Here is a 22,040-nt window from a genome sequence, read left to right as displayed (position 1 = left end):
CTACAGATAAGTGACCAAACTTAAAAAGAATTATGAGGAATAAATGATAGAATTATACTGAACCCTTGAACAAAAGAGTTTTAATGGGTGCACTGACTACACACAGATTTTTTTTTTTTTTTCAGTACTGGAAATGTAATTTCTTTTATAATTTTCTTCATGGTATTATTTTCTGTAGCTTACTTTAAGAATATAGTATGATACGTATAATATACAAAAGATTACTGGTAGTAGTAGTGGTTAAGTCTTTGGGGGTCAAAAGTTGTTCATGGCTTTTTGACTGTGGGGGGCGTGGTCAGAGCCCTTAACCCCGTTGTTTAAGAGTCGAGTGTATTAGAGTTAATGTTCTGATTGTGAAGGTTGTATGGTAGTTATGTGGAATGTACTGACTTGTAGGATTTAAATGCTACAGGAATCAGGCATCCCATTAGCAGTTTACTTGCAAATGGCTCTGGGGCGGGGGGGGGGGGAGTTTTTTTTGTTTTGTTTTCTCTAATTTTTCTTGTCTCTAACTTTGTTTCCAAAAAGCAAATCAAAAATAAATAAATGAATAAATAAATAAATAAATAAATAGAAAAGTTGAAAAGCCTTAGGCAAATCTTATTTCTCCATGTGGAAAGAGCTACGAATCAGTGTTTACAGTTAAAATTATAGATAGGTTTTATGGTAGTATAAAAAAAATTGTAATATGTACAAACATTGGCAATAGCCATAGCAGGAATATATCAACATAACGTCTAAATCTTTAGGCCCACATATAGTCATAAAAATTGGGAAAAACAAAAAGCCATCCATGAACACTACTGAAGTATTAATGACAACTTGGTTGTTTGGGTGCTGTTTAAACCGCTGGTAGTGGAGCAGTCTGATGTATGTAAAACCCTCTAGTGGTAGTTTCCACGTACAAAATGTGCTTAAAAGTTAATGAGATGCCAAGAAACATAGTTTAAAATATTATAAAGATTTTCATTACACACATATGATACAAAAACTTTTTCCTTTAATCAAGATTTTGCCGTATAGTGTGTTCAATTGGGAAGCAATGAAAATGTTTTGTAAGCATCCAGTAAATTTTTTCTATTTATTTTTCAAATTATATAATTTTTGTTCAAAATCTGTACATATTCTCATGACGCTTTCCATACTGGATCTTGATTTAGAATTGAATCATCAGTAGATACTAAAGGATTTCTACAGGATCCTCATTCAAATTTGGTAGCAGCTGAAAAGGAAAAGAAAGAATTATCTTCTTTCTCCAAAATACTTTTCACTACAAGTGATTAAAAAAAAAGAAAAGAAAAGAAAAGAAAAGGAAAGGAAAGGAAAGGAAATAGAAAAAACAAAGTTGGGGCCTTTATGAGTGTTAAGAAAAATGAAAAATACCTACGTACAACTGCAATATGAAACCCAAGATTAGTATTAAATATATTTTGCTCAGGGTTGCACACTGAATTAATTGCTATTGTGGATAAATGTCAGAGTTTCTGTTTTTTTCATTACAAGATGAAAGTACAAGATGAGGACACAGTCCACCCTGAACAATCATAAACTATAAACCGAAAAATCAAACAGGCATTTCCAAACAGAGCCAAGTATACAGATGTAAGTGACAGGTATGAAACACAGCACTACTGGAACATACGGAAGGGACATCCCAGCTTTGTGTCAATATTGTCTGCTCTTTGGTGAAGGTGATATGTCAGCTGATACCTGAAGGATAAGGAAAAAGTATGCTAGGTAGAGGGAAGAAGCACATACAAAGAGCTAGAAGTGAGGAAGAACACTTGTGCAATTAATTATGAGTAGTTTAGTTTGACAAGGCGCTAGAGCAAAGCAGCAGAGTAGGGCAAATAGTGAGAGACAAGGCTGAATAATCTGGCAAGAAGCAAACTGATCTGGGTGTTTTCGTTCCATGCTAAGGAACTTGAAGTTTTACCCAAGGGCAAAAGCAATGACAAAGTCAATGAGTGAAGATTGAAACCCGTTACCTGTCAAGTGACAGCTATATGACCTCTAATTACTTAACCAAGCATTACTAAGACGACTTTGGCTTTTTGGGTCTTCTATCACTAGCAGAAACAACAATTTGATAAAGCACACCTTTTCTGAGACTTGTGCAGGTTGACAGTTCCACAGGGATGGCACCAGTGAAGGAAGATTGTCGCCAGAAATAATAACAGATATATAGACTTAGGGAGATTGAAAAAAACTTCTTTAACGTTTATTTATTTTTGAGAGAGAGACAAACCACAAGCGGGCAGGGGCACAGAGAGAGGGAGACACAGAATCTGAAGCAGGCTCCAGGCTCCGAGCTTTCAGCACAGAGCCCTCTGTGGGGCCTGAACCCACCTGAGCTGAAATCAGTCGCCCAACCGACTGAGCCACCTGGGTGCCCCTAGACTTGTGGGAGATTTTAAAAGAGCTATGACACATGAGGACTAAATGAGGAAGAAGTGTGTTCTTCATTATGCTCATGCTTTTACATTTTTTATTAGCTATGTACAAAAAAATGTGAATGTAGCATCTATTATCCAAACAATGGAAAGGGATGCCATTTACTATTTATAGTTTATTTCAGAAATCAATGATATCTAACTTCATACATTTTGGCAACATACCTTCTTCTAGTGCTCTGGTTATTCTTTTCTCCAACTCCCGCTGCGTCTGAAATAAGCCAAATATTATTTAGAATGTGTAAGGTAAACAAAAGTCATTGTAGGAATTATATATAGCTTACGACATGTGGTCTTGAAATAATACTTGTAGAGATTAAACCAAAGTTAGGGATTGCTTAAATAGGAAGACAATCACATGAATAAAATAAATTCCTATTTTATTTTAGTTTTAGATAATGGAGAACAGATACATACATACATACATACACACACATACATATATGTACATATATGTATATATATATGTGTGTGTGTAATATATAATACATATATATTACATATAATATGTGTATAATACATATATAATGCTATTTAAGCGAATCTGATAAAAAGCACAATTAATATTGATCTATTGAATATGTATAATCTCTGAAAGGTGATGTTTGATCTTACTGGTACAAAAAAGTTTAAACAAGATTCATATGGTATACTGAATTATTACTTGGAAATGATTAGAAAAACTGCCATTTGTGAAAGTTTAATCAGGTTTTTACCTTAATGAATTGTTCCTTAAAATGGGCTTTCCATTTTTTCACTCTTAGAAAAACAAAATTTGAAGGAATGCTTTTTGCTATTAGTTTTTCAGGACTGACTCTTAAATATATATAAAATGAAGAAAGTGGGACTGTCATACTGTCATGTGGAACTTCTATTGGCAAAAATTTGAGTAAAAATATTTTGCTATCTGTATTATGACTAAAACACTTATTTCTTTTCATATGCACACAAAGATTTCAGAAAATCTCCTTGAAGAAAGGAAAAATAGAGGGTTACAACAGTTTTCAAACTTAGCTTCTGATTTATAACTTTCTCAATTACAGATAAGGAAAACAGTATAAAATTTTCAATTGTAACTTTGTTTCCTTTCTCCAAATTAGGACCAAGTTTTGAAACACTTGACTACAGGTGACCCTTGAATAACACAGGGGTTGGGGTACATTCACAAACCTGTATACAATTTTTCATCCCCCCAAAACTTAATTACTAATAGCCTACTGTTGACCGGAAGCCTTACCGGTAACATAAACAGTCGATTCATACGTGTTTTGTCCAGTAGAATAAGCTAGGGCAAAAAATGACATTGAGAAAAACGGAAGGAAGAGGAAATACACTTACAATACTGTACACTATCCAAAAATAATCCATGTGTAAGTAAAGTAGACCCGCACAGGTCAAAACCATGTTGGTCAAGGGTCAAGTGTATATTACAACTGTTCCTGTCTAGAATGTTCTTATTTAGATCTTCCTTAGACAAGTTAGCCTCTCCCTGAATGCCCCAATCTGGCTCCAAAATAGTGTACTGAACATAGTCAACACTGTGGTGATAAGGATTCCAATGTCTTTACAAATTTGGGTGTGAGGACAAATGTTTTAGCTGACATGTTTCCCAGTATTTTCAGAGACTGTTTTCCCTAATACCTTTTTTTAATTGGAGTATAGTTGACATACAATGTTACACTAGTTTTTCAGTATACAAATTCAGATTGGACAATTGTATACACTATGCTATGCTTGCTACCGTACGTGTAGTTACCCTCTGTCACCATGCAACATTAATACAATATTTTTGATGATATTCCATATGCTGTATTCTTCATTCCTGTGACTTATTTACTTTATAACTGCACCTCCCCTCTAGCAACCACCAATTTGTCCTCTGTAGTTATGATTCTGTTTGTTCACTTGTTTTGTTTTTTTATATTCCACATGTAAGTGAAATCAGATAGTGTTTATTTGTCTTTCTCCGATTTATTTCACCTAGCATAATACCCTCTAGGTCTATCAATGTTGTCACAAATGGCAAGATCTCATTCTTTGTGATAGCTGAGCTATATTTCATTGTATACATACTACACATTGTCTTTATCCATTCATCTCTCCATGGACACTTAGGTTGCTTCCCTATTTTGGTTATCACAAACAATGTTTCCATAAACATAGGGATGCATACAACTTTTCAAATTACTGTTTTCATTTTCTTTGGGTAAATACGCAGTAGTGGGATTCATGAATATCTATTTTTAAGTTTTTGAGGAAACATAACACTTTTTTGACAATAGCATTATATTCGGGCCTTATAAAATGAATGGGACAACATTACTATACCAGACTTAAAAATTAATAACTTAATACCAGATGATGGGGGAAGGCTTTATTCAAACAATTTTGTGTTACCATTAATAAATACGATATAAAATATAAACCACGTTTTTTATATGACATGACTTAAGGAGCTACCAAGGTAATGTTGCATCTTTTCCCCAAAAGCTCTTTTCCTAAATATTTACCTCTGTGACCTTTATGTTTATTTCTAGGTAAAAACTGTGTTTCAATGGCGAAAATAGCTTTCAAGTCCATGAATAAGAACACGTGTACTTTTATGTATACCTTTCCATTGATCAGAAATATAAGAGGCTGAGAAAATTATACACAGAAAAAATATATATCAGCAAATTTTAATTCAAAGAACATTTTTAAAGGATTTTTAATTAGAAGGATTTTCTCATTAACTGTTAGCATTCAAATATGGCCCATAGAAATCTAAGGTTCGGTTGGGGGCACTGCAGGATTGAGGGACAAGGAAGTCACAGCCGTAGTCTCCATCTCTCCTTTAGTTAGACAGCTCTACTTCTCTCTGTTTTACACAATATAGTTTAATGCAAAAAAAAAAAATACATTCTATTCTTTGAAAAAAAATTATTTTGAAGGTATAAAAGTCACTAATTTAGTCAAAGTCCCGAATTTTGCGTAATAGACAAAAAGGGCTCAGAGAGAGTGTACTTTGCCTGAGGTCATGAATCCAACTAGATGCAGACCAGGAATACACGTGTGGTCTTACCAGGCCTAGAGTTCTATGCCCGTTACTTCCTCATAGTCAGGAAAAATACGTGTATTTTAAGAATAACTCAGAGAAAATGAATACATAAAACTTTGTCATGTGGCTCAATAATGTTTAGGTATGAGGCCCACAATAGTAGCTCTAAAACTAAATTACAAATTTTAAAGTCATCAATAAAAATAAAGGAACAGAAATTATGTTAACTCCTTTTAGTAGCAGTCAATTTTTAAGCACAACTTTTTTAAACCACAGGACAGAGAACTCGAAAGAGAAAATCTTTAGGTGAAGCAAGCAAGCTGAAACTGAGGAAATTCTTCCTGAAAGAATTATTTATTTCTTCCAAAGAAAATTTGGTTTATCAAAATCAATCAACAAATGAGTGAACCCATGGTGTGGTTATTTATAGCAAAATTTCAAACCCAACACAGATTTCTCTTTCCCATCTAGCATGCTTTTGCCTAACCTCTCATCATTCGTTGGTATGTACAAAAGACACAATTCACTTTATTTATAATTTAAATCCAGTCGGAAATTATAGGTGAACCTTCACGTCTCACATGTGGACTTATCTCTACCCCTCCCTCCCGACGGGAAGGGAGAATTACCTAACGGGTGAATTTGGGAGAAGGAGCTAAGCAGTGCTTACGTGTTTCTGAATCTCCTCTTTGAAAAAGATGTGCCTGCCCACAGTAACATGAATTTGGGTCTGCTCTCAGCTCTGTGGTAAGCACCCGGCCCCCGGGGTGGGGGTCAAGCAATTGTTTCCTCAATTTACAACTGTGTGGGGAAGTGCCCAATTTAGGAGGAAGCCCAAAGTGGCTAACATAACCTAAATCATATCCTCCAATTTGTTAGTGTGTATTAGTAATAAAGCTACTAAGTTTCTCTCCATCTCCCTGTCTCCTGTGTTCTGAATTTAGAACGAGAAGAGCAGGGTTACTTGCCGCCTACCCAGTGTCACCTGTCACAGCTCCACCGAGAAAAATGACTAGACAGCACTTACAGAAACATTCTCTTCTTCCTTGACTTCATAACTAACGTACATTGTTCAAAGGCCACGCCAACTCGAAAGAGAGAAAAAGTTGAAAGGAACCATTTTAGGAACAAACATAGAAAGTCAGACAAACTGAGGACACAGAGGAGTACATCTGAAATGAAAGAACATGACAAAAGAAGAAAAAAAACTAAGTGAAACAGAGATAAGTAATGTACCTCATAAAGAGTTCAAGGTAACGGTCATAAAGATGCTCCGTGAACTTGGGAGAATGAATGGATCCAGTGATAACATCAACAAAGAGATAGAAAATATAAAAAAGAACCAATCAGAGCTGAAGGATACAATAACAGAAATGACGAATACACTAGAGGGAATCAACAGCAGATAAGAAGATGCAGAAGAACAGATCAACAATTTGCAAGACAGGGTAGTAGAAATCATCCAAGCCAAAAAAAAAAAAAAAAAAAAAGAGAGAATTTTAAAAATGAGGCTAGGTTAAGGGACCTGTGGGACAACATCCAGTGTAATAATACTTGCATTCAAGGGGTTCCAGAAAAAGAAAAGAGAAACGGGCAAAGAACTCATTTGAAGAAATAAAAGCTTCATTTTAAAAATTCAAATATTTGTTTGATTTAGCTATTTATAAAATGCTCTACAATCGCTCAGCAAGATATTTTATGAAAGTTGAAACAAAGGTGGTATAAGTCAAAAAAAAAAAAAAGGAAAAAGAAAAAAGAGTGCCATAAGTAAGAAAGCAATTAAAGATGTATTCTCGTGTAAGAAAACAGCAAATCTTTTAACTTAAAAGAGAAATTAACCTTTTTAGTGTTACAAGTTGATTTCATTCATAAAAAGGACTTACCGTGGATTCTTTTTTTTTTTTTTTTTTTTTTTTTTAAGTAGCCTCCATGCTTAGTGTAGAGCCCAATGCAGGACTTGAACTCATGACCCTGAGATCAAAACCTGAGCTGAGATCAAGAGTTAGACGCTGAACTGACTGAGCCACCCAGGCACCCCCATGGATTCTTCTAAATAGTAAACATTCATAGGTCGTTAAGTGTTTGGAGGACGATCATTCACTGACACACAGGGGTGCAAAAACTGGATTATAGCAAAACTTTCAAATGTTTATGAACCACTGCCAACTGAAAATAAGTCCAAGCATCTGAGTGTACCTGCGGTTAGCAGGCAATAACATTTACTTTCTAAAATCAAATTTAAATGAAAGCTTTTCAAGAAATTTAACATGGGTCAGTCTAGTTATATTTACTGAATAGAGTTAATGCTAGGTGTCTCTTGTGGTGCACCTGGGTGGCTCAGTTGTTTTTAGTGTCCAAATCTTGATTTTGACTCAGGTCATGATCGCATGGTTTTGAGACTGAGCCCCACATTCGGCTCTGTGCTGAGCATGAAACCTGCTTGGGATTCTCTTTCTCCCTCTCCTTTTGCCCCTCCCCTGCATGCACTCACTCATTCTCTCGCTAAAATAAAATAAAAATTAGTATCTCTTGGAAATGAGAGATCAAGGGACTAAAATATATATATAAAATTTACCTCAGTTCTTTCTTAGCACATATAATTATGACTTTTACTTCATATGTATTAGTTACTTAAACAACTCAGAATTTCACCAAATTAAAAGCAACTATTATATCAGATATCTGAAACCCAAACTAAAACAGATAATATAACTCACCTTCCACAAGGAAGTCTCCCAGTAGTCATATGACGGCCGTGGGTTTAAGGTAGGAATCACTAAGTTCCCTCTTGGAGTAAGGTTTCCATTGAGCACTAAATTATTTTCAAAATGTCCACAATAAGGTGGTTCCAGGCCTGGGCTCACACTAAGGGTCCTGAGTAAAGTTTGGTGCTGCTGTCTCTCCTCAAGAAGTTTTGTATTGCTCTCTGGCAGTCTCTCCTTAGGCCTGTGAAGATTAAAATAACACAAATACATTTTCTTTTTACCTAAATCTTTCCTAAATGACTTACGTTTTTTAAGTTTCCATAATAGTAAATAGCATTTGCCTTTGAACAGTGTTTTAACACTGAACATGTGACACAGCACACCTACTATCTAAAATTATACTTTTAAAATTGTTCTAAAGAAATGCTTATGATTCCAGGGGGATTCCTAACAATTCAGACCAGGAAAGGGAGAGAAGTGGCTATCAGTGATGTACATGGCTTAACAAATAATACTTGCTGTCTTCTGGAGTGGCTGTACTGACAGGATCCTTCAGGATGCCATTATATATACATACTTATATTTAGGAAACCTGTTCACAGATATAAAACTAAACCATCCCTCAAAGACATTTTCAAGCGTTTGCTTTCACCACTCTTGTACATTTCACTCATTATCTCAAAGAAACTGAGCACCTGACACTGACGAATCATTGAGACCAACAATCTCTAGGGGAGATAGTAGATGGCAGAGTGTGATCAGAAAGAACTAAAACAGCTACAGAGGCAATTAGCTTGTAACAGTCACCAAGGCACTGGAGGCAGAATCTGCCCTTTCTGTCTTCCGTCTTCCACATGCCTCCCTCCCACCACGGTGCTCTTTTTAGCCACTCTGGGAATTATGCTACCCTTCAGCCCTGTGCGAGTCTTTCTGTATTTCACCTGGATGCCTTTATGTAAAGTAGAAAAAGCATAAAGGATGGTTTGTCTCAAGGCCCACTCTAGTAATCATACCAAAGATCACAATCGAGAGAATAAATGTACCAAGCTGCCAGGATGAGTAGTAGTAGTACTTGACCTTTTAGGTTAAAGATGTAATCTTCCAAAAAGAAACTCATCGACATTTCAATTTAGGGTAATTCTGACAAGCAATTTTATAATAATATGCTTCTAAATGAGAAAGCTTCAAACAATGCACTTAAAGACTAGCAGATCCGATCGATGGAAAATATACAGGGCGGGGGGTGCGGGGGGGGGGGTGGGGGAAGAGGTCCTGTAAAAGCGAAAAAAAGAGGAGGGATGCAAACTGTCCTGGACTAACATTTCAAAGGTAAGTTCACTTAGAAACATCATTTTCCAAAATGACACCATCTAGTTGGCTTGCACTTCCTACTCATCTCATGATCTTGGCTCCACAGACATTATGCTGTGGAGGCAAATTAATAAGCTAAATTTCTTGTCTATGATTCTCTTTTGACTTACCTGTTCAGCTTATTTCTCAAGGACTTTCTAACTTTTAATTCTTCTAGGTAGAGTTGCCTGTAGGTTTCCAACTCTGTTTTAGTAGAATCTTCTTGAGAAGTCTTCATTGTAGAGACCTATTCCAGATCTCTAATTCTAAGTTCCATTTAACTTCTCGCTGAAGCATGAGCATTTTCTCTTAACTGGTCCAAGTGTTCTCAAGCTGCTGCTTGTGCCTAAAGCAAATTAACAGGATAGTTTTAAAATAGCTATAATCTGAATAATTAATTATACCTGTTTCCTTTAGTTCGGAGTCAATGATTCAGAGAGCAATTTTAAATGAAAAAAAGCTCAAGTGTAAAATATTTATCATCAATGTCAACTGAATTAAATATGATTTATAAAATTAAAGTTCAATCATTCTTGTATTAGTATTCACGCAATCTGATAATTCAAATAATAGAATCAATGACAAAAATTTAGAAGTCAACAATAAACTTAATAATCCAAGTACAGTGCAATTTTTAAATCATAATTTTTCTTTTCCTCTTAATAGTGAGACTAGTTGTTTAAACCATCATTTTTTCTTATCCTCTAGATTTAGTAGGAATAACGATGAAAACTGAAATGTTTAAAGGGAGGAACAAATGCCTCCAGGAATCTACAAATTACCATAAAGCAAGTAGAGGAAACCCCTACAATACATCTATCCAAAATGTAATTTGCAGTGAAATGAATTACAGCACATTACAGATCAATCAATTAACCTGTAAAAACAGGTCGACTTCGTGTCATTTTTCTACTATGTCCAGTCGTGCTCTTTCTTCAATCTCCCGTTTATACTCTTCCACTTGACCGCGTTCTACCATATTCATTTCCATAAATTGTTTCAATTTTACTACTTCTTGCTGTAACTTCTTGTTATTGCTCTCTAGTTTTTCACGTTCTTCTTCGAAAGCTTTCATTGATAATAACTCTTGTTGAAGAACTTGATTTTTTTTGCATCCAGGTGTAGACATTTTGAAGATGTAGTTTCCAGTTCTGTTGTAAAGACATCAGCCTGCATGAATAAAACACTATAGTTTGGAAGTGGAGTGAAAAGAGTCTAACTCAAAACTACTATCAAAATGTGTTTTTCAGATTTTAAGTAATCTCTACGCCCAGTGTGAGGCTTGAACTCACAATCTCAAGATCAAGAGTAACTGAGCCAGCCAGGCACTCAAATTTTTAAATAAACTCATTTGCAATAAAATGTTACCTGTCTTAGTATGTGGAACCATAAACAACTCAGAAAATCAAGAGACACGTTAAAGACATCAGGTGTTACTGAAATAGATCTTTGCTATCATTCTCTTTACTACACATTTGCACTTGATTCTATACTTTTATTTTTCTATGATTTTTTCATATCTTTCTTTCATACAATAAGTCCCCTCTTAGGAGAAAGTCTCTTAGCCCTTCCCGCATCTTAACACTCCATAACTTTTAAAGACGTTTTAGCAATATCATATTGACTTATGTATGCCCAAGTCAAAAAATACGTCTCAAGATAAGACTCTGAAAATAAGACTCTAACTCATGAATCTAGAAGTAATGATTCTAATGCCACGGCCTGTTTCTGAACAGCAAATGTTTTATGCTAATTTGAACTGCATTCCCAGGAGAAATGATTCTCTGGGATGTGTTAAGAAATCACATCTCCCAGTATAAAACTTTAATTGAATGATCCACGTATTTTTTTGAGGCAAAAACAAAAATTTAATTCAATACTGTTATCTTGTAATCCTTTGTTACTTTCTAGAAAATAAGAGATAATACTAAACAACAACAACAACAACGACAAAACTGGCTGGAGTTTCAGTGATGCTGAGTTGGGAAGGACTTCCATCCATTCTATATGATTGGTAAGACAGGGTGAGTGGATGTGGTGGTTTTATAAATTCGTTGATACTTCTGTGAAAATCCCTCCCCTTAAATATATGCTGGCTTCAGTAACTGGTTTCTAGTGAACAGAATATGCAGAACTGCTGTGATATTTAAGGCCAGCCTAGAAAATGTGATACAGCTTCCATCTTTCTTTCTCTAGGGAAGCTCACCCTTAGAACCCAGCCACCACGTTGTGAGGAATACCAGGCTACCTAGTGAGTCTTCATGTACATACTCCAGCTGAGACCAGCCAACGTCCTAGCCAAGGCCAGCCTCAACAGCCAAACACGTGTGTGAACAAGCCTTTAGATGATTCTAGTCTCCAGCTTCCAGTTATGCCAGCTGATGCCAAATGAAGAAGAAATGAGTTGCCCTACTCTGCTCTCCCTAAACTAAAGACTGGTGAACAAGAGACATGCTGTTTTGAACTACTAGGTTTTTGAGGTGGCTTATTAGGCAGCAGTAAATTGCTACCACAGATACTGATACTAAAAATGGTGTGCTGCTATTCAAAAAAACCTAAAACTAAACTTCCTTTGAACCAGGAGGTAGGCTGAACCTGGAAAGATGTAGAAAAGCATAAGAATGAGACCGAAAAAGGGCCTCCACAAGACTCTTAGTGGAAACCTGATGGCCTGTGAAGAGGCTGACAGCAAGGGTTTCTAAGCAAGTGAAGAAAATGACACTGGAGGAAAGGGAAGTCATGCTACAAAATACCTGAAAGTAAAACGGATAGGAAAGAGAAACTAAAGAAAGACTATGCAACTGCAAGGAACCAGGACTTACTGGGTTCAAGTATCTGTTTCTCGTTTACAGCCTCTCTACATGTTGAACTGTCAAATAATGCTAAAATAAAGAAATGGCTTTTGGGTTAAGAGAAAATCCAGGGTGCTACCAGGAAAACAGAAAGATTTAAGGTATGCCTCCAATTTCTTTAAGGATCTTGAGTATAAGATTTTTTTTAAAGTGGGTTCCACACCCAACATGGGGCTTAAACTCAGCACCCAGAGATCAAGTGTCACATGCTCTACCAACTGAGCCAGCCAGGAGCCCCAAGAGTAGACGAATTTTAAAGGCATTGTCTTAATATAAGAGCTTCACAGGAAACCTGAAGCGAAAAGCTTATCTCAAAAGGACTTGGGAGGGTCGCTTTGCTAAAACACGGCATGAAATCCAGTAATATTTACAGAAAACTAAAAAAAGTTAGAGATTTATAATAGCAAAACATACTATTTGCTACCTTGGACTAAAAGAGACCAAATAGTGCAAAATGAAAAGAGGCTTTGGGTCTTAGAAATCCCACAGGGAGGAGGCAGGATGAAAAAACTGCTGCAAATACAGGTCATTCCTTATGAAAAGGAAGGAACCAAGAGTTTAAAGAGTAAAGAAAGGGAAGAGACATGGAGAAAGTATTCCCGTGGTTAGGACTAAGTCCTAACTTAAGAACTGACAGCGTACATCAGGCTCTATTTCAAAACTCTTATGGACTAGGGTGCTTCCCATCTTCTTTTTCTGAATGGGACAGTCTTCAGCAGTTGACTAGAATGTTGCATTTGTGAGTGATAAATAACTGTCTCTTTCGTTCTCAAGTCCTCATATTGAGAACCCTTGCACTCAAGGGGCTATACTTCAGATACTTCAGATAGTAAGATCTTGGACTCAAGCCCTGAACCTAATGCCATGATAACTGAGACTCGCAGGAGGTATTGGAGGGGGAGGGGAGTGAATGTATTTTTCAGGTGGGAGGAATACAAACATTTGTGGCCAGTGGGTAAATTATATTGCTTTTTAAAGGTGTCCATAGGTTTTAAATATTAATTCCATTTTAAAAAAAGGCCATGGAACAACTTAGTGACTTGCTCCTAATGAACAGAATATGTGACTATGATCCTGTGTGTATTCCAAGCCTAGGTGACAAAAGGCGATACAGCTTCTGCCTTGCTCTGTATCTCAGGCTGCTTACTTGGAATCTAGCTCCCCATCTAGTGAGGAAGCCTAGGCCACAAAGAGGGTCTAGGTGTGTCAGTTTAAGTGTTTCTGCTGCCTCCTGAACTGAAGTCCAAGGCAACAGCCAGCATCAACCACCAGACGTTAGTGAACAAATCTTCAAATGGATCCAGCCCCAAACCTTTCAGTTGCCCCACCTGAAGCTGAGCGGGGCAGAGACTAGCTGTCCTGGCCACACTTTTCCTAACAGATTTGTGAACAAAAGAAATCTAACCTTTGGGGAGTTTGTTAAGAAAAAAACAAAGATGATAAATTGCAAAGTGGATGAAAAAAAAAGAGATGACACCTAAACTTGTATAGGAGAAATTGGTCTCCATTAAAGTAGGATGTAATAAATGTTAAGATTAATTTATTAACAACCAATGGTGCTAATGAGAAGAAGCAGATAACTAGAAGCAAGATCTAAGAAGTTTTTCTCTCAGTTTTTCCCCAGTTAGGATCATATTAGCTGCTCATTTTCCATATGTGGCCTTTATTATATTGAGGTATGGTTCCTCTAAGCCTACTTTGTTGAGGTTTGTATCATGAATGGATGTTATAGTTTGTCAAATTCTTTTTCTGCATCTATTGCAATGATATGATTTTATGCTTTTTTGAAAATTATGTGATATGAGGTATCACATTCATTGACTTGCAAATATTGAACCACCCCTGCAAACCAGGGATAAATCCCATTTGGTTATAGTGAATGATTTTTTTTAATGTTTATTTATTTTTGAGAAAGAGCACAAGAGGGGAGGGACAGAGAGGGAAACACAGAACCTGAAATAGGCTCCAGGGTCCAAGCTGTCAACAGAGCCTGACACTGGGATCAAACCGACGGACCATGAGATCGTAACCTGAGCTGAAGTTGGATGCTTACCTAAGCCACCCAGCTGTCCCTGCCCCCGGTGAATGATTTTTTAATGTATTGTTGGATTCAGTTTGCTTATTTTGTTGAAGATTTTTGCATGTTCATCAGAGATGCTGGCCTGTAATTCTCTTTGTGGTGTCTTTATCTGGTTTTGGTATCAGGGTAAAGCTGGCATAGAATGAATTGGGAAGTTTCCCTTCCTTTTATGTTTTTCTGGAACAAGTTGAAAAGGACAGGTTAAACTTTCTTTTTCCTTTTTTTTTTTTTTTTTCTTTTTTGGATTAGCTCTTCTTTACATGTTAAAATTTACGTCTGAAGTCATCTGGTCCTAGACTTGTGTTTGTTGAGAGTTTTTTGATTCCTGATTCAGTTTCCTTGCTGGTTATTGATTTTTTTCAAATTTTCTATTTCTTCTTGTTTTAGTTTGGTAAGTTATATATTTCTAGGAATTTATTCATTTCTTCTAAGTTGTCCAACTTGCTGGCTTACATTTTTTCACAACATTCTCTCATAAATGTTTGCATTTCTGTGGTGTTGGTTCTTATTTCTACTCTCACATTTGTGGTTTTATTTATTTTGGTCTTTTCTATTTTCTTGTTGATTACTCTGGCTAACACCTTATCAGTTTTATTAATTTTTACAAAGAACCAGCTCTAGGTTTCATTGATCTGTTCTAGTATTATGTGTTTTTTTTTTTTTGTCTATCATTCATTTCTTCTTTAATCTCTTTTTTAAATTTTATTTTGAGAGAGACCACACATGAGTGGGGGATGGGCAGAAATATAGAGGGAGAGAGAGGGAGAGAGAGAATCCAAGACAGGTTCCTTGCTGCCATCAGAGAGCCTAACACGGGGCTCGATCTCACAACTGTGAGATCATGACCTGCGCCAAAATCGAGAGTCAGACACTTAACCATTTAAGCCACCCAAGGGCCCCCTGTTCTGATCATTATTACTTGCTTTCTTCTGCTGGCTTCAGGCTTCATTTGTTCTTTTTCTAGCTACTTTAGGTGTAAGGTTAGGTTTGAAATTTTTCTTGCTTCTTGAAATAGGCTCATATTGCTATGAACTTCCCTCTTAGGACCACTTTTGCAGCATCTCAAAGGTTTCAGACCATTGTTTTTTCATTTCCATTTGCATACACGTTTTTAAGCTTCTTCTTGTATCTCTTGCTTAACCCATTCCTGTGTAGTAGCACGTTATGCAACCTGAATGTATTGTTTTTAAAATTTAAGGCGTGTTTTTTGTTTGTGATCCATTCTTGACAATATTCCATGTACACTTGAAGCCAACGTGTATTCTCTTTTAAGATGGAACATTCTGAAAAAATCTCTTAAGTCCAATCTGGTCTGCTCTGTCATTCAAAACCATTGTTTCTTTTTCTTTCTTTCTTTATTTTTTTAATATATGAAATTTATTGCCAAATTGGTTTCCATACAACACCCAGTGCTCATCCCAACAGGTGCCCTCCTCAATACCCACCACCCACCCTCCACTCCCTCCCACCCCCCCATCAACCCTAGTTTGTTCTCAGTTTTTAAGAGTGTATTATGCTTTGGCTCTCTCCCACTCTAACCTCTTTTTTTTTTCATTCCCCTCCCCCATGGATTCCTGTTAAGTTTCTCAGGATCCACATAAGAGTGAACACATATATCTCTCTTTCTCTGTATGTCTCAAAGCCACTGTTTCTTTGGTGATTTTCTGTTAAGATGTATTTGTTGGTGATTTTTTTGTTAAGGTATTGATGTAAATGGGGTGTTAAAGTACCCTATTACTGTCTTATTAATTAGTTCCTTTATGTTGGTTATTGTTTTATGTACTTGAGTGCTCTCATGGTGGGTGCATAAATATTTACAATTGTTAGATCTTCCTATTGGATTGTACCCTTTATTATGATATATTAGCATTCTTTGGCTCTTGCTTCAGTCTTTGTTTTTGGTTATTTATTTTGAGTGAGAGTTGGGGAGGGATATAGAAAGGGGGAGAGATAATTTCAAGCAGCCTCCATGCTGTCAGCCTGGAGCCCAACATGGGGCTCAAAGCCACCAGTCATAAGATCATGACCTGAGCCAAGACCTAGTCGGTCGCTCAAATGACTGAGGCACCCAGGTGCCCCACAGTCTTTGTTTTAAAGACTCTTTTGTCTAAAAAAGTATCGCTATTTTTTCTTTTAACGTGATAAATTTTTCTCCATCCCCTCGCTTTCATTTTTTTTAATAGAATTTATTGTCAACTTGGCTAACATACAGTGTGTATAGTGTGCTCTTGGCTTGGGAGTAGATTCCCGTGGTTCATCACTTATAGACAACACCCAGGGCTCATCCCAACAAGATCCCTCCTCAATGCCCACCACCCACTTTCCCTTCTTACCCACCGCCCCCCTCAACCCTCTATTTGTTCTCTGCATTCAAGAGTCTCCTATGGTTTCCCCCTCTCCTACTCTGTTTGTAACTATTTTTCCCCTTCCCTTCCCCCACGGTCTTCTGTTAAGTTTCTCAAGTTCCACATAGGAAAAAAAACATATGATATCTGTCTTTCTGTGACTTATTTCACGTAGCAAAATACCTTCTAGTTCTATCCATATTGCAAGAGACAGCACGATTTCACTCTTTCTCCTTGCCAGGTAGTATTTCAGTGTATATATAAACCACATCTCTTTGTCCATTTATCATTTGGTGGGCATTTAGGCTCTTTCCACAATTTGGCTATTGTTGAAAGCACTGCTATAGACATTGGAGTACATGTCCCCCTATGAATCAGCACTCCTGTATCCTTTGCATAAATTCCCTGTAGTGCTATTGAGGGATCGTAGGGTAGTTCGATTTTCAATCGTTTTTGCAGAACCTACGCACTGTTTTCCAGAGCGGCTGCACCAGTTTGCATTACCACCAACAGTGCAAGCATCCCCTCACTTTCAATCTGCAGGTGTCTTTATGTCTAAACTGAGGTTTTTATAGGCAGCATACAGATGGGTCTTGTTTTTTAATCCATCCTGTCACCCTAGGTCTTTTGGTTGGAGAGTTTATTCCATTTATATCCAAAGTAATTATTGACAGGTATGTATTTATTGTCATTTTACTACTTGTTTTGTGGTTGTTTCTGGAGATTTTCTCAAATCCTTTATTGTTTTTCTCCCTTTGATGTCTTTCTAATTTGCTTTAATGATATATTTGGATATGATAAGCATTAATTTGTATATCACCTCTTCTGCGTGTAGCAGTCTATATTAAGTTGATGGTCACTTAAGTTAGAGCTCATTTTTTTTTTCTCCTCTCCATGTTTTCATAAGGTATTATATTGTATAAAATTTTGGGGCATTCCTTGACGATTTTTTTTACAGAAATATACAATTTTACTGCTTTTACATTTCCTGCCTTTATACTGTCACTTTTGATCTCTCCTTTCCACTCAGAGTCCCTGATAATATTTCTTACAGGCTGATTTAGTGGTCACAAACTCCTTCCATTTTTGTTTGAGAAATTCTTTATCTCTCCTTTTATGAATGATAGCCTTACTGGATAGGGTATATTTGGCTGCAGATTTTTCTCATTCAGCACTTTGAATATATCATGCCATTTCCTTCTGCCTTGCAAAGTTTCTGTTGAAAAATCTCCCGCTATCCTTGTGGGTATTCCCTTGGAAGTGAATGACTTGTTTTGCTGCTTTTAAGATTTGTAGCAGTGGGGCGCTTGCGTGGCTCAGTTGGTGAAGCATGACTTGATCTTAGCTCAAGTCATGACCTCGCAGTTCGTGGGTTTAAGCCCTCCAGTGGGCTCTGCACTGACAGCACAGAGAGTGCTTGGGATTCGCTCTCTCTCTCTCTCTCTCTCTGCCCCTCACCTGCTTGTGTCTGCGTTCTATCACAGAAAAAAAAACACTAAAAAAAAAAGATGTTACCAATATATTTTGCAAATTTAATTACATGTCTTGGGTGTTGATGTTGATGGAAGTTCTCTGTTCCTCCTGGATCTGGATGTCTGTTTTCTTCTCCACATTAGGGAATTTTTCAGTTATTGTGTCTTCAAATCAATTATCTGTCCCCTTCTCTCTGTCTTCTTCTGGGACTCCTATCATGATTGTTTTTACATTTGATGGAGTCACCGAGTGCCTTAAGTCTATTCTTGCATTGGATAATTCTTCTTTGTCTTCTTCAGCTTCACTGCTTTCCATTACTTTGTCTTCTAGGTCATTAATTTGTTCCTCTGCTTCTTCCAGCTTGCTGTTCATTTTTACTTCACTCTTCATCTCTGATTCTTGAACTCTTTTATGTCTGTGGTAAGTGTCTCTCGGATGTCTTTCATTCTTTCCTCAAGTCCAGTGAATATCCTTATGATCATGGTTTTAAATTCTCTATTAGGCGTGTTATTTACATCTGTCCCATTTAGGTCTCTGGCCATGGCCTTATCCTGTCCTTTCATTTGGGATAAATGCCTCTGTCTTTTCATTTTGTCTAAGTATCTGCAGCTTCTGTGTGTTAGAGAAGCCAGTTACGTCACCTGCTCCCGAAAGTAATGGACTTAGGAAAAAGACGTCATGTAATGCCCAAGGTCTAGCACTTCAGGGAGTGTCACCAGTGTGTGCTGCATGTCTTCTGCTGTTGTGTTCTGGCTATGCTATCCTTCAGGCCAGTCGTCTGCAGAGGCTCTCCTTGCCTGGGCTGGTGAGTGGTCCCTGGCCTGAATATAGCAAGTTTTAACTAGGTGTGCTCTGGTCTGCTTAGGAAATGAGACCTGTCACCACCTCTACTGGAACTGAGGCCAAGGGAAACTCTCTGGTTGGGAGATGTGGTGTGGGCAGGCATTTGTGTGTCTTGGTCTTCTGGGGGAGGGGTCTGCTGTGCTGGAACTCAAGCAAGAGTGACTGAGAAAGGTAGTTCCACCAGAGTACAAGGGGGTGGTGTTTGGTGTAAGCAAGTTAGGTAGCCAGTGTTAGCAATGCACTGCTTCCTGCAGGTAGCTTTATGTTTGTGGTGAGGGGCAGGAGAAGGAGATGGTGCCAGCCAGCAGTTTTGTTCCTACAGACAGGTCTCTCTGAACTTTGCCTCTGAGGGATGTGCTCTGAGAAGAGCAAATAATCTCCCCAATGTGTGCCCCAGGCACTCTTCAGACCACTGTACCCATGCTATATGCTCCCACGTTGTTTGCCTGCCCTCTGTCCAAGAGCAGTGCAGTACCTCAGGGCACTAAACCAGCTAAACCGGATGCCCTTTAAAACTCCAGACCTTAAGCAGTACTGGTTGCAAGAACTCACGAAATGCAGCCCCTCTTGTTTTCCAAGCCAGTGGCTATGGGGAAATGTTCTCTTTGTGCGTTCCCCTGTACGTTCCTCTCTCTCACCCTTACCCACAACCTCGACTCCCTCCCCTCTGCAGCAGCCAGGATCTGTTTCTCTTCTAGATGACATTTCTGCATCAAGGACCTTTTTTGATGTGGCCTCTTCTCTCCCTTTTGTTGTGGAGTTTGTTCCGTCAGTCTTCAGGTTGATTTCTGGGGTATTTAGGGTGAGCTGATTGTTATCTAGTTGTATTCGTGGGATGAAGCAAGCCTAGAGTCCTCCTACTCCTCTGCCATCTTCCTGTCTTTAAGATCTTTTTCTAAAATTCCCTTCAATTCCAACAACTCTTACAAGTAGGAAGGAATGCCTCTTTAGAATGTCCTCTCAAGTTAAGGTAGGAGCACAGAGACATACGATTTGAAGCACAATAGTTGAAAAACTAGAAAGGGTCAATTTGATAACCAAAATTTGGTCTTTGATCTGATTTCAATTAAAGGAAATAGGCAGCTTTGAGTATTTTTTAATCCATTGAATGCTCAATCTTCACTCTCCTTTCCTCAGTGAGGAAATAAAGAGACTGTTATGGAATCATTTTTCATCTTTTCAGTAGCAAAACAAATGTACTGTCTGTTAACACTACTTAAATTAACTGCACATTCTCCTTTACTTACTCCAACCTTGTTTGTGTGGGGAGGTAAGACCATTTCATCTTTGTGTTGTCCCACAATGCTTCTCCATATCACACAAGTTGGCTTCAAAAGTTTGTTGTCATTCAAATTACCAATCTACTATTTGTCTCTGATAAATCAACTTAATACTACTTCACTTTGTACAGCTATAGTATTTGAATGATCTAATGTCTATTCCATTATTTACACACTGAACTATAACTTATGGCTATGCCTATCTTTCTATTTAAGTGCAAGAAGGGGAAACAGGCTACTGTGTTTTCCAAGAATGTAGGATCTGTGCCAAGAACAGGAATAACACAAGTGTTAATTTGCAAGATAACTAGGAAGAAGTTTTCATAAAATTTGATATGGTACTGGCATAAGGACAGACATATAGATCAATGTATTAACATTGAGAATATAAAAATAAACTCTCACATTATAGTGAACTGATTTTCCACAAGGGTGGCAGACAAATGGAATAAGAATAGTCTTTGTAGCAAATGGTACTGGGACAAATGGATATCCACATGCAAAGTAATAAAATCAGACCTCTACCCCATTGCATATATACAAAACTAACTTAAAATCTAAGAGCTGAAATGATAAAACTCTTAGGAAAAAGCTTAGGTCTATATGTTTATGACTGGATTTGGCAATGATTTCTTAGACATGACACCAAAAGAGAAAAGCAGATTAAGAATACTTCATCAAAATTAAAAATACTATGCTTCAAGTATCACCATCAAGAAAGTGAAAAGGCAAGTGACTAGGAGAAAATACCTGAAAATCCCATATCTGTTAAGGGATTTGTATGTAGGATGTTTAAATAAGTCTTCCAATAACGAAAAGACAATCCAATATAGAAAAGGGCAAAAAATGGATTAGTTCTTTAAAGGCGATACAGAAATGGATAATAGTCACGTTAAAAGGGGGATGTTCGGGGTACCTGGGTGGCTCAGTCAGTTAAGCTTCTGACTTGGGCTCAGGTCACGATCTCACGGTTTGTGGGTTCGAGCCCCGCAATGGGCTTTGTGCTGACAGCTGAGAGAGCCTGGAGCCTGTTTCAGATTCTGTGTCTCCCTCTCTCTGCCCCTCCCCTGCTCACACTGTCTCTCTCAAAAATAAAAGAGACACGTTCAACATCATTAGTTCTAAGAAAATGCAAACCAAAAACCACAAGATGCCATTTCATACCCACTAGAATTGCTATCATAAAAGCAACAGATAATGACAAACATTGGCAAGAATCAGGAAAATGGGAACTCTCAAAAACTACGGATGAAAATGTAAAGCTGCCACTTTGGAAACAGTCTGGCAGTTCCTCAAATGTTTAAACTAGAAAAACAATTCTTCCAAACTTATTTGAGAGAGAGTGCACAAGTGGGGTAGAGGGACAGAGGAGAGTGGGGAGAGAATCCCAAGCAGGTTCCATGCTCAGAGCAGAGCCCAATGTAGGGCTTGATTCCTCAACCCTGAGATCATGACCTGAACTGAAATCAAGAGCTGGACACTCAACCGGCTGAGCCACCCAGGTGCCTGCCCCTCCTCAAAAGGTTGAAAAAAAACAAAACAAAAAAAAACAAAATAGGTTTATTTAACAGAGTTACCATATGAACCAGCAACTGTATTTTTAGGTATACACCCAAGAGAAA

The 22,040-nt window shown here is 37.5% G+C and overlaps 1 pseudogene; it reads right to left on the bottom strand.

Annotated features, from left to right (window-relative positions):
• Window positions 1-1,088: 1,088 nt before the first annotated feature.
• The window catches only part of LOC128774143 (ankyrin repeat domain-containing protein 26-like), a 50,187-nt pseudogene continuing 29,235 nt past the window's right edge, over window positions 1,089-22,040 (bottom strand).

This window comes from Panthera pardus, unplaced genomic scaffold (assembly GCF_024362965.1).
Source record: "Panthera pardus isolate Hobbes unplaced genomic scaffold, ASM2436296v1 HiC_scaffold_299, whole genome shotgun sequence".
In the NCBI taxonomy this organism is placed as follows: domain Eukaryota; kingdom Metazoa; phylum Chordata; class Mammalia; order Carnivora; family Felidae; genus Panthera; species Panthera pardus.
Note: the sequence above shows the minus strand (reverse complement) of the source record. Positions and strands in the feature narration are given on the sequence as shown.